A 15,167-nucleotide genomic window follows, 5' to 3' on the forward strand; every position below is an offset into this window, starting at 1 on the left:
ATAATCTCTCATTATCTCTTGAGAACACTTCAGTTGCCCTCTCTGTCCAATCTCTTGTTGGATTCTTCAGGTTCACTGCCACTTTCCATTCAGAGTTTTTTCCTTCCTCTGTCTTCAAGAACACATCTGGTTCTCCTCTCCCAGATTCTCTTACTGTCACTTGTGCATTAGTGTAAAAACACACATTCTCAAATTAAAACAGTACATATTACTTCAATTTCAAGATCTCAGCATGATCTTGTTTCCCCATTCCATCTATACCTTTAATGGATTGTCCTCTGTCTCTTGCATCTACAAGTTCTGATACACATCACCTCCGTGTGCCTTCCTTCTGTCAGATTAGAATCTGATCCTTCCTCTTTCCTGCATAAACACCTTAACACATATTCTATTCTCAATTCTTTCTCATAGAATTTCTTTGTTATGTTTTAACCAATTGTTTCAACTTCAATTATGCTCTGATTACAAATCTGCTTTGATACCACTAATGATGCAGGGATACCCCTGAACATACCCGCAGTATGCATGGATATACATAAATACATCTGTCCCAAGTATTTGACTCATAAAGGAGTCAAATCTTCAACCATGCATGGTTAAGGCCCTTTTAGCCACAATTCCTTTTATATCGGAACATTATAACTCATCATAACCTTCACTAATCTTTTTTCCACTTATATATGTAACCTTCCCCCTTTAAACATTGGCTACACATATAATTAACCCATAAAACCTTTTATCCGCACATAATGATGGACTTATATATGAATTAATGCATAAACCTTCCATTTACAAAGGAAATATGTGGAAAACATACCTTTCGCCTTGGTACGGCCTCTGCACAGTTCTCGAGGTTTCCATATTTATCGTGTATCGCAAACGGCTCTTCGCGGTTCATTAACACATACCTCCACTTCCTCCGATATGCGATAGCATAGATTTTTCCATTAAAAGACTTGGCCACAACATTTAACACAATATAAAGGAAATACACGAGAAAACCCGCTCCGAGCCAATAAGACGGATCCCAAATATTATATAACCCGCTCTATAACTCGGTCGGGTCCGCCTCTCGCTTCCCTTTCCACAGTGCTCTCCTCTAAACTCTGATCTCCCGATACCTCCGATCGCTGATTGGCTTTATCACTAACGGCGTATCGCTATTGCACCGTCCTTTCACTACCGCTATCATTTGACTTCTCCGATATATGATTTGCGATTAGATCGCGATAGTCGATCTGACTCTCGATCCGATGGTCCACGATTGATATCGCTTGATCGCAAATGGAAATTGATTAAGGCTAGGGTTTGTTCACTTAAAAGCTGCGATGCGGTATGAACATTGCAATATGATCCTGGTCGTTGTTCTTTAAAGATCCAATGGTTGTTGAGCAACCATACTCTCTTCTCCACTCTTCACTTTACTTGTGTTTTTACACTATTTCTTCAATTTTCTCCGTGGTTCGAGTTTCTTCAAAGGTTCTCGTTCTTCGTTGTTTCCGCTACTCAACTCTTTCTGAGTTTAACCCCTCGAACTCTCAACTTCGTTGTCTCTCCAGAGCTTCACTCTGATGCTTCAGTTGGACTCGATGATCCATTACGATTCTTCTAAATCGTTCTCCTCTCTGTGTTTCACCTCGACTCTGCCTGCATACAACTATTGTAGAATTCCAATTCACAATAATTTCAACACTCGAAACACACTTATCCAGGGTCAAAACTAACCTCTGTATTTATAAATATACAAAGCAATTACAGAATGAGACTCTCTATCTCTCATGCAGGCCTGATCCTCGACTATTTGTGGCCCTCCTCCCTTTTTGCCCATAGGCTTACATATATGCCAGTGAGTTCTGTTGAACTCATCCTGGTTCGACTCCTAAATCTATTGAACTGACTCCTAAATCCTCTGTCCACTTCTACTTCAATTAATTCCTAAAAGCTCTCCTTAGTTCCTCGAATCATGGAACTGTTCTAAGAGTCCTATTTGACTTCTGACTCTTGTCATTTATTCACCACTCAGGTTCTCCTTTAATTCGAGAGTATTTACCACTTCCTCTCATTATCTAATTAATTCCTATTCTATGCTCAAAAGCCTAATATTACATTAATTTATCACTTAGGAATCCAACTTCCTAAAAATACATGACCCCCTATGTCTACTTAATTACAATGATTTTCTCTTGGGTGAATGCTCCTGCATCATTTGTGTAAGAATATTTCAAGGGGTAAGGCTAGAACTAGTAAAAATCCAAGAGGTCCTGTGATGTCCAAAATTAGTAAATATGAAACTCGAACAGTAAGTAGAGCTGAAATAGGCAATTTGCTTGACAATATTAAAATAGATATTCTTGGGAGTCTTAGTGAACAACTAGATACCCTTAAGATGCAAAACAAGCAAAAAGCCAAGAATGTTTTGTTGTCTATTTTTTTTCCCAAATGTAGGAAGAAACATGCCTTGAGAGAATGTCCCCTTGATAGTATAGAAATATGCCATATGTGTTGAAAATAATAATACAATGGAATGTCCTTCGATACTTGATCTTAAAGTTGTTTTTAAATATGAGGCTGTAACAACCCAAGCTGAATCACTATGTTTTATCGCTAAAATACCATGGCAAAATCAACAAGCAAATATGACTCAACAATCATAAGCACAACCATAAAATAATTGCATTGCACCCATGCCTTGGTAACCTTGGCCCTCACAATCTCAAAATCCATCTTGGCCACAAGTTTGGAAAAATCCTTATGGAAAATATCCTCAATTGGAACAACCTTATCCTTCTTTTCCACCACAATATTATCCTCCTTAACCAACCCAACCCCTTCAATTTCAAAATCCAAATCAATAATTTTCATTACCATTTCCTTAAAAATCCAATCAATTACCTGCTCAACTGCTTCTGAATCCAAACAATAAGAATCAACAAGTTATTTATAATGTTGAAGGAAAAAAATTTCAAGCTTTTATGATTACTCCATTAGGTCTAAATGATGTTCAACTTAGATCTGGTAGGGTTTTGCAAAATAAATCACCAACAACCGCCATCCAAAAATATAAAGAGGATGAAGTTCATGAAAAAGATGCAAATCTTAATCAAGAAAATATTTCTCTAAAGGAAGATGTTCCTATACATCAAAGGATGAGAAAATAAAGCAAGATCCTACAGTTCCTCTAGTAGGACAACCTTATATTTCTTTGCAAGATCCATCTTTTCCTGAAAGGCTCAAAATTGATAAACGAATAGAAAGGAAAATTGATTTACCAGACTATGATATGCTCGATGAACTTAAGAATATTTGCATCAAAATTCCTTTACTCCAAGATATAAAGGAAATACCAATATTTGCAAGAACAGTTGAGAAGTTATGCATTAGAAAACCAGGAAGAAAAAGAAAATATGTTAAAAAGATCCAATTGGTAGGAAAAATTGTTGATATCATGATGGGGAAACATGTTGTTCAAAAATATCTAGATCTTGGTAGTCCCATTGTGAAAATGCATATCAATGGTATTGAAATTCCAAAACTTTCACTGATCTATGAGAAGCCATCAAGATTATGAGTAAACAGACAATGGAGCAAATTAAGTTTCAAAGCCTTCAATATACCCCTACATTATTACAATTAGTAGTTAGGTTTGTTATCAAACCAGATGGAGTATTAGAACATGTATTTGTTTCTCTAGATTCTTGGGAATATCTTGTAGATTTCATGATTTTAACTCCCAAGAATAATTCAAGAGGCCATCCATTGATCTGTTGTAGTCCTTGGCTAGCTACATCTAATGCATTCATAAGTTGTAGATCTAGTGATATGTATATCTTTGATGGGAATTCCACTAAGAAATTTACATTGTATCCTCCTGCAAAAACAATAATTGAAGTAGAAAGTGAAATTTGGATAGATGATGATAATGAAGACTTTGATGATATGCAACCAGTTTATACTCTTTCACAATTAGATGAAAAAAATCAATTGATAAATTTAATGAATAATAATGATTCTTCTTCATACTGTGAGCAAGATCAAATTTTTCAAGAGCAATGCAATATTGAATATCTATCATCTCACCAAATGGCTTTACATTCTATGGAAAATTTTGGCAATTCTCAAGTAGAAATTTTTCTAGATAAAGCATTGAATATTAATAATAATTTGGAGGAATTTCAAAAGAGTAAATTGATACATATGCTATAGAAGCACTCTTCTACCTATGCATGGGATTATACTAATATGAAAGGAATAGATCCTAAAACTTATATGTATCATATTTATATTCAGGAAAATGTTAAACCAGTTAGACAGCCTCAGAGAAGGATGAATCCTAATTTGAGAGAAATTGTTAAAGAGGAATTACAAAAGTTACTTAATTTTAATGTCATCTATCCAATATCAAATAGTCAATGGGGGTCACTTTTAGTGATTATTCCAAAGAAAAATGGAAAATGGAGAGTGTGTATTGAATATAGGGAATTAAACAAAGTTGCTTTGAAAGATCATTTTCCACTACCCTTTATATATAAAGTATTAGATACCTTGGCATGGAAGAAATATTTTTCATTTTTAGATGGTTTTAGTGGATATAACCAAATCCATCTAGCACCAAAAGAACAATATAAGACTGCTTTTATATTTCCATGGGGAACATATGCCTATAGGGTACTTCCCTTTAGATTATGTAATGCACCTACCACATTTCAAAGAGAAGTTTTAGGTATCTTTTCTGATCTAATTCATGATTGTGTGGAAGTATACATGGATGACTTTATTGTGTATGGTGATATTTTTGAGGAAGTTATTGAAAAACTGGAGAAAAAAAATTACTATTAGATGTAGAGAGGAAAACCTTTCATTAAGCCATGAGAAATGTTTTATGTGTTCAATGAATGGATTTTTTTAGGCCACCATATTTCAAGTGATGGAATTAAAGTGGGTACATCTAAAGTAGAAATAATTTCCAAATTTTTAATTCATGTTTGTCAAAGAGATGTTAGAATTTTTCTCTTATTTAATGGATATTATAGAAGAATCATAGAAAAATTCACAAAAATAGCCTCTCCACATTTTAAACTCCTTACAAAATATTGTGAATTTGTTTGGAATTCTAACTATCAAAAAGCATTTGAAACATTGAAACAAAAGACTAATCAAGCACCAATTCTAAGAGGACCTAATCGGTCTCTTTATTTCCACATTTCTATGGATGCTTCTGACACAACTTTAACAGAAATGTTGGGACAAAAAGATTTAACTCCTTATGCTATCTATTATACAAGAAAAAAATTGATTCCAACATAGTTAAATTACACTGTAACAGAAAATGAGTTTTTAGGTGTTGTGCATGTCATTAATAAGTTTCGTCATTGTATCATTGGTTATGAAACTTTCGTTCATACAGATCATTCTACCATTATATATCTAATGAAAAAACCAATTACTAATGGTATAATTACAAGATGGTTTTTATTGTTACAAGAATTCAACATTACTATTTTTGATAGACCAGGAAAACAAAACACAGTTGTTGATTTTCTTTCTAGAATGCATAATAATAATGATTATGTTCTTGTAAAAGATAACTGTCCTCATGAATATATTTTTACAATATCTACTAAAACACCTTGGTTTGCATATTTTCTAATTATTTAGCTACTGGAAAGTTACCTCCACAACTTGTTAGAAAATTATATATTACGGAGCAATGGAACACATAAAGAGATATAAACACAGAAAAACACAAAAACAAGAGAGACACAAATATACGTGGTTCACCCAGTTTGGGCTACGTCCACCCCGAACAGCCAGTCCTTCCTTTTTATTATCCAGCAAAATGAAGAGACACAACCTACAGCAAATCCGCTGTAATATCCTTTGTTTTCTCTCACAGTCTCACCTCTCTGTTTCTCGCTCACAGAATACACATCTATCTCACAGCGTCAAATACAATACCCTCATACAAAGAGAGGGGTTGCCTTCTAGGGCAAAAAACCCTAAACTAAACATAAGTTCTACCGTCAGATCATCCGCCTAATGAACGGCTCAGATTGACTAGAAATTACTATACTTTTACAAGGCAATTTTACAGTTGTTTTTAGCTTCGGGGACGCTGCCCCCAAAACACCCCGCCAGGGGGGGGCTCCCAAAGGTCGCAGCCGCCCCCCCCCCTGGACCCCCCCTTCAGCGAATATTTTACGGGCGGCGTTGCCGCCCCCATTTCGAACTGGGGTCCTATGTGGCGATACCTTTGAATACAGAAGATAATCAGGCTCCACACCCAACACAACTATCAGCGAGAGAAAAGTAACAAGTGATCAAAACCAGTGCACTTTATTCTTGGATAGATGGAGAATTGTACAAAAATGAACCTGATTTGATCATTTAAAGATGTGTTCGAGAAGATGAAGTACTTGAAATCTTGAAAGTTTGTCATGATGAGCCATGTGGAGGACACTTTGCTGACAAAAGAATTGCTTACAATATCCTCCTTTTGGGATATTATTGACCATTTATTTTCAAGGATGTCAAAGAATATGTCAAAATATGTGATAGTTGTCAAATAATGGGAAGCTTATTACATCATATGAAATACCTCTACAGCCACATGTACTTGTAGATCCTTTTGAAAAATGGGCTCTACCACTCCAGATTTTGTTGGACCAATAAATCCTCCATCTAAACAGAAAAGGTACATACTTGTTTGCAAAGATTATGTTACAAAATGGGTAGAAGCTAAAACTCTTTTATTTGCAACTGAAAATGTTGTAGTTACATGTCTTTTTGATGATATTTTTACTTGTTTTGGTGTTCCAAGAGAAATTGAAACAGATCAAGTTACTCAATTCACATCCAGGTTGGTACAAAGATCATGGAGCAATATAATATCAAGCATCGAAAGTCTACTCCATATCATCCACAATTCAATGGACAAGTGGAATCCACCAACAAAGTACTTGAAGCAATTATAACCAACTATGTGCATTTGCATAAGAATGATTGGGCATAAAAGCTTCCATAAGCATTATGGGCATATTGAACCACATGGAAGAACACAACTAAACATACTCCTTATAATTTTGTCTATAGGAAGCAAGTTTTTCTTCCAATTGAATTTCAAGTGGATACCTTCATAACAACAGCTAAATTGGGTCTTGATCTATCAGAAGCTCAAAAACAGAGACTAGCACAATTGAATGAGCTAGATGAGATTTGATAAAATATTATCCAAAGAACCAGCACAATTCAGTAGCAAAGATCAAAATGGCATGAAAAATTTATCAAAGCTAAGAAATTCAAGCAAAGTGACTAGGCTCTTCCTTTTTATTCCAAATTCAAATATTTTCAAGGGAAATTTCAAACTCATTGGCTTGGTCCTTATGAGATTGATACTATTTTTTATAATGGAGCAGTCAAAATCAAAACTATTGATGATGAACAAGTTACTTTCCTTGTTAATGGTCATAGTTTAAGGTTGTATCATAAACCACTAACAAAGGAAGAGTTTGTCAAATATTTGCAAGAGAATTCTGAATTCAAGTTGGTCAAGAAAGGAGATTCTTCTCCTCATTCTCCAACTTCATTGTAATTTTTCTTATATATATATATATATATATATATATATATATATATATATATATATATATATATATATATATATATACATGAAAACCAACTATGTTGGCATGTTTATATAGAAAACCTTAGCTGAAAACCAAGATTTCTTAGTGGTTTAGATTTTCATAATTCCATTTTCTTGTCAATATTTCTTTCTATCCTTCTTTTTCAAATAATTTTCAACTGATGAGCAATACTTCTGAAGACCGGTTTTCTTTCTTATGATCAGAGCAATTAAATTTCGAAATAAGCAGCAACAGAATATATGACATTCTGATGTTGATCTTCAATTCTGCAGCCAAATCTGAATTCTACATCTACATCAACATTAGAAAATCCATAGCAAAGGAATAGAAAAGGAACTCACAAGCAAAGGTATGTAGGATGTTGAATTATTTTTCATGTAAGAACATTATGTTTTAATTCATGGGATGATTTTATTAAAGAAAAGCTTGAATTATTAAACCTTATAAGACTGCCCAAAAATCATAACTGTTACACCCTACCATCATCATTACTCGTTTGGTCACATCAATTCTTCTAAAAAATCGCATACATCTCACCGATCCTATGAAATCGGATGTAAGAATCATGGGAGATCATGTGAAAAAGTGCATTCCTATCATGAAACAAATACTCTGTAAGCACCTTACTTTGTTATCATTTTACTCGACCTCGTCCCATTTCACTCCATTATGAAACCCTCACCGTTCAACTCTGCTCATTTTCTATCAATCTTCCATCATCAACGGAAAAATCAAGGAGAATGACTGGGTAAACTTCCTTAGAGAACCAGGTATGGATATATCCATCTTTAAAAAGGGAATTCCAGTTACAGCACTAAAAGGGAAATGGAGAAATTTATTGTTGGTTATCCAGAAATTTTTAACTTGTGAAGGAAGGTTCGGAATTATGTTTTTCTACCATGCCCAACTTTTGATGCATTTTATTGATGGGAATGAAACCAATTTGCCTTACTTTTTCTTCAAAGTCTTAGAAATATGGCATCTATTATACAAAGAGAGTCTAAATCTATTGATAATGCCCTCTACCATCATGGACTAATCAAAATTCTCATAGAAGCACATTTAGAAGCTAAGGGAGACAATTGGCAGGAATTTCTAGTTCATAACCACTTTATAGAAGTTCAAGAAGAAGAAACAAGTAGAAGGGTTAAAAGAAGCCGAAGAAAGTTAGCATCAAACCCTAACCCTTAAGAGAAAATTGAAGAAGAAAGTCCATAACATAATGAAACAGAGGCACCAGAGGACCTGTTTGAAGATGACACCCCGCTCTCATTACTTTGAAAAATGTAAGCATAAAATTGAAAAACAAAGTGTTAGAAGAAAGAAAGCTAGCATATATCCTAAACCTCCTTAAGAACATGAAGAACGAGAGAAAATGACGCAGGAACAACTTGGAAAAAAGAGGAAAAGTCAGAACATTTCAGAGATAGAAGTAAAGCTAAGAAGAAGTAGAATAATTTAAAAACTCTCAAATACACAGTCTCCAGAAATTATTGATCTTGAAGAAGAAGGATATAAGACACCACCTCAATGAGCCCGACAAGGAGAACACCAAACATTGATCCAGTTCAACAAGAAATTTATGACTATGTGGAATCCCTGGAACAGAAAGTGCAACAGAAGGTAAGTTCCTCTCATAATCAAGAAAATGCATTCAATGAAACTCCTTTGTAAAACCATAGACTTGGGGATACTTTGAAGCAGGACATATATGAGCTAGAAGTTCTTAATAAACATCTTACACAAGAAAGGGAAGCAGCAAAGGTACAAAATGAGATATTAAGATTTCATAATGATAACATATTTTTACATCTCTGCCATTGGTATAAGAAAAATAAGAAACCCAATGCAAAAAATAAGTTCCTTGAGAATAAGATCAAGGGTTTGCAGAGAAAATGAAGCGGGAACAATTTGGAAAAAAGAGGAAAAGTCAGAACATTTCATAGACAAAATTAAAGCTAAGAAGGAGTAGAAGAAATTCAAAACTCTGAAATACACAATCTCCAGAAATGAATGATCTTGAAGAAGAAGGATATAAGACACCACCTCACACAATGTGCCCGACAAGGAGAACACCAGACATTGATCCAGTTCAGCAAGAAATTTATGACTATGTGGAATCCCTGGAATAGAGAGCGCAACAAAAGGTAAGTTCCTCTCAGAATCAAGAAAATGCATTCAATGAAACTCCTTTGTCAAACCATAGACTTGAGGATACTTTGAAGCAAGACATATATGAGTTAGAAGTTCTTAATAAACATCTCACACAAGAAAGGGAAGCAGCAAAGGTACAAAATGAGATATTAAGGTTTCATAATGGTAACATACTTTTACCTCTCTGCCATTGGTATAAGAAAAATAAGAAACTCAAAGTAAACAATAAGTTCCTTAATAATAAGATCAGGGGTTTGCAGAGTAAAATTCTGATGAAGAAACCAAGGGCTACCTTCAGCATTAGAAAGAGAAAGGAAAGCACTAGCTAGATGTACTTGCACAAGCTTCAAAAATCATACATTGAAGAGGATAGAAGAACCAATTTTGAATTTTTGGTGCATGATGACATGCAAGACGTTTGGTGTGGGGGAATGTTGAAGTCTGAAATTGTTTCATTTTTTACTATCTCTTTCCCTCCCCTTTATCTTTTTGTGGCAATTTTTGTAGTAGTCTCAACATACTCAAGGTTATTCATCTTATGAAAGGTACTAATCATCCATGTTTTAGAATCTATTTTTCTTTATGAATTATAATGAAAACATCTCTACAATTACAGAATCTTGATCATGTTGCAACTAATGTTGAATTTTGTAACCATATCCATGATTAGACAGGTTGCAATGCATCAAAAAAGGGATGAAAGGTATCTAAATATGAAAAATGTTCACCACGTGGACGACCACCTATCGGCATGACTTGGCAAGCTATAGAGATCAGGAGATCTAAGAATAAAACTCAAATTCAAACTCTAAGTATGGCGCTGCAGCGGTCAAGCAAAGATAAGCAAGAAATTGTGACAAAATCGCGCGAGCGTGCAAAAGAACTATTCAATCACGAGGATATGATTCGAGAATAATCCCTCAAAAACTAACACTTTTGATTAAGAGAACATGTGTGTGTGTGTGTGGGTGTAAAGCTATTAAACTGTGATATGGCAAAAACAATGTCAAAGTGTTTTAGTTTTCTTTGTTCTCAAATAAAAATAAATGTCAACAAGTTTTACACTTATTATTTTGATATATTTTCTACTCTAGTTTTCAAACTCTAAAGCTAGATTCATTTATTAAGTCATTTAAGTTCAAAACTCAAAGCTTTGAGAGGATGAATATTATAGGCAAGGTGAAGCTAGATGCTAATGAAATGTGGAAGCATTTTACAAATGCAACAAAATCTCATTTGATAGTTGGAAATGAGGATGAGATCCTACACTAGGCCATGGCACATGTAGCAATTCGGTAGCCTGGGAGCCACCTGACCACTCAAGGTAGGAGCTCAACCTAGGAGCACAACAGGGATCTAAAGGAGAGACCACCGCCTTGAGATTGATTTTTGATTTCTTTCAGAACCTGATCAGAATAATGGATGATGGACAACTAATAAAGAGGTTGAGTCATCTTTAAACTGTCAACACGTCAATGGATATAAGTGTTTTTCACTTAAAGGTTTCTCTCTCAAAGGATTGATGTAATTAAAACATAGGATCACGATCATACATTTTTTATTTTTTTGGGTGCTATAATTTGGTGATGTTTGTTATATATTTATTTATTTATTTATTTATTGTGGTTAGAATTTGGTTGTGAAAAATTGTGTGAGATTAGTGATTGTTTTTGTTTAAGATCACTTTCAATTGGAAATGTTGCTTTTCTCATCTTTTTGTGGCAATCTTTGTAGTAGTCTCAACATACTCAAGGTTATCTCAGCTTATAAAAGCTATTAATCATCCATGTTTTAGAATCTATGTTTCTTTATGAATTATAATGAAACATCTCTACAATTACATAATCTTGATCATTTTGCAACTAATGTTGAATTCCACAGCCATATCCATGATTAGACAGGTTGCAATGTATCAACAAAGGGATGAAAAGTATCTAAAGATTAAAAATGTTCACCACGTGGACAACCACCTATCGACATGACTTGCCAGGCTATATAGATCAGGAGATCTGAGAGTAAAACTCAAAGTCGAACTCTGAGTATGACGGTGTAGTAGTCAAAAAAAGATAAGCAGGAAATCATGACAACATCATGCGAGCGTGCAAAAGACTTGTTCAATTGCGATGATATGATTCAAGAATAATCCCTCATGATTTTCTCTTTTAGTAACAAATCATGAGGAGATAAATTTCTAATTTAAATCTATTTCCTAGATGGCAGTACAGTTTCATTTATTATCGACATAGAACTCTTGAATTAGTTTTAATGAAAATTGTATGAAAGCCATAAGGCGGAACCCAAAAGACAGTTGGAAATTAAGTACGTTGTGGTTTATTTTCAATATTGTGCAACTTTGTTTTGAATTAATAGAATCGTTTGTTTTCAATGCACATTTGAACAATCAGTTGATCAATGATAGACTTGCACTCACGAGAAGGCCCCCTGGCAGTTGTAAGGATAATTAGTTTGTTCCTATTTTAATTTACTCATAGTGTAGTAGTTTCATTACTCATTTATGTTTTAATTCGCTCATAGCATGGTAGTTTTATGAAGTTTTTCTCCTTGAATAGTTTTGGTTTAATCCTTTGTTGTTTTAATTTCAGAGCGCTCATAAAAGAGATACCAAAAAGATTTGATTTTCATATGCATTTCCTTTCCAACAATTTAGTTTCAATACTCAGTTAATTTTGTAGATGGTGAAAGATATGTCTTTTAGAGTTAATTGTGCACATCAGTAATCATTTAGAGTTACAAGTTCTCATTTTATTCTTATTTCTGCAAGTAGTTTCATTAGTATTCCTTTCTGCAATTGTAGTTAATTTCTTCTCTTTTTACAATTAGGAATTAAGTTTTCTTTATGCAAATTCATTTTATGCAATTAGTATATAGGTTCCTTTCTCCAAGGTAGTGTTGTAGTGTTTTCAATTCTACAAGTAGCATTAAAAAAAATTACTGCAATCTAGTGATAGCATTTCTTTTTATATAAGTAGAAATAGGTTTTGAATTCTGCAATTAAAATATATTTTCAATTTTGCAAGCAATAGATTTCAATTCAGTTAAGTAATTGGGTTTTGATGTAACTTTGAATAGAAAGAATTTGTGTGTGCTTATTATGCAATTACAATAGATTTTCAATTTTGCAAGCAATAGATTTCAATTCAGTTAAGTAATTGGGTTTTGATGTAACTTTGAATAGAAAGAACTTGTGTGTGTTCAATTCAGTTAAATAATTGGGTTTTGATGTAACTTTGAATAGAAAGAACTTGTGTGTGATTATTCTGCAATTAAAATAGATTTTCAATTTTGCAAGCAACAGATTTCAATTCAGTTAAGTGATTGGGTTTTGATGTAACTTTGAATAGAAAGAACTTGTCCATACTTAAGATAATTTCATACCTAGAATAATTCAATCCATAGATAGAATTCCTAGCATATATGGTGCACATACATCTCACAAGTACACAAACTTTGGTTGACAATTAATGAAGTAATTTAAGAACAATTAAATTACCCAACACTTGCGTTGCAATCAAGACATAAACGTTTTTGTACTTGTTTTCTCAAATATCAAGCTCTTTAGGGATTTTCAGGTGCATTGTTTCATTTTCCTCCACAAATTCATTTCCAAAACTCATTGAAAATGAAAGTGTGTTTTATCTTCCTAAACCACTCTTGTTAGTTCTATTTGCCAATAAAAACTACTCCAACAATAAATATAAGTAAATGCATCCTACAATTTAAATTGGGCTCAAAATAATTATAATACTTACAAAACTTTGTAATAATAATAATTGACTTTCTTAAAAAGTTTTCAACTAAAATATAAACTCTCAATAAATTTTCATGCCATGAATCAAATCAAACAATTCCTCTAACAGAAAAGCCAACAAATAACCTTCGTGCTCACATACCCTACTACATATCACATATAATCTTCATAAAGTAAAGGGCACATGAATATGATGTATGGTTAATATTATATATATACCATATTCTTCATTAAAGCTCCAAGCCCTTTTAAAAACTTTTATATTCTATTAAAAAAACTTGTATATACCATAGGACCCTCATAAAAATTCACTGTATCATTTTACACCATATGGTCATTTTAATCACTTCACCATTTAAAATAAACACCAATCGGTCTTCACAAAATATCAAAGCATCAATCAATTTTGTAGCCCTTCCAAAAAAAAGTTCAACATAACATACCACTCAAATCAAGGCATGTAGTGGGACGCAGAGTCCTTCATCAACAAGAATCCGGAGAGATACAACCAATAATTTCCTTCCTCACGGGTAAATCGGCCAACACCCAGGTTTATAAAGCGATCTGAGATACGTTATTTCAACCAGCTCTGCGCCCCAGCTTATATTGACGTGAATTGGCCACATTAATCCAAAATTCCATTCCCTGGGACGAGTAGAGATACCGACCTTTTTTTACCACGATTCTGCTCAGCTTGGATCACATTGAAGAAAAAAATAAAGCTGGTGCGGTTTGAAAAGAATGGCTAACAACCTGGTCATTTGAGGCGGGATTCTAGTGTAAAACTGAAAGAGGGATAGATAATATGTTAGAAGAGTAGGAAATTTCACTGAAAACAGGGTTACAATTCTAAAATGGCTCTTGTGCTCTAATACCATGTTAGGCCAAGAGTAACTCATAATGAATTTGTTTGTTGCTTATTGTATTAAGATGGTATGATTATATACACAGAGAAAAATTATTGGGTTTCATCTTTTTAATGTTTCTTTGTTTTTCATGTTTTTTTAATTTTTATTTACAATTATTTATATAGGATCTCTAATCTCTAAATATTAAGTGTTCAACATATTTTATTGAAATATTTTATTTCTATTATAATTATTTATATATATATATATATATATGCAGTTTGAGTGAGCATAGTTAAGAGCATGTGTTTCTTCTTAAGAGGTCACAAGTTCAAACCAGAGATGGTCACAAGTTCAAAACCAGAGATGGTAGAGTATGCATCCCTTTGTAGACTTAGCAGTGAAACAAAAGGGTTTCATACACCAATTTAGTGTCTATCACAATTGTCAAAATAAAAATAAATAAATAAATAATATATATATATATATATATATATATATAAAAACGGAAAATACTATTAAAATAAAAATGGAAAATATTATTAAAAAACACATGTGCATGTAAATCAACAAGATTCCCAATATCTTCCCAAAATTAACCTAATTCTTATTGGTCTCTCCTTGGTTGGCACATTCAAAGGCAACATTTGATTAGTGTAGGCAACCTGGAATTTTTTTAAAGCTAGTAAATTTATCATTTAAGGTTTTATTGCTTTTTTCAATGAATTTCTTGTGATTTCATAACAAACTTGA

The sequence above is a fragment of the Pinus tabuliformis genome, chromosome 5_1, assembly GCF_031772625.1.
Source record: "Pinus tabuliformis cultivar Carrire ecotype Pingquan chromosome 5_1, CPIR1, whole genome shotgun sequence".
Taxonomy (NCBI): domain Eukaryota; kingdom Viridiplantae; phylum Streptophyta; class Pinopsida; order Pinales; family Pinaceae; genus Pinus; species Pinus tabuliformis.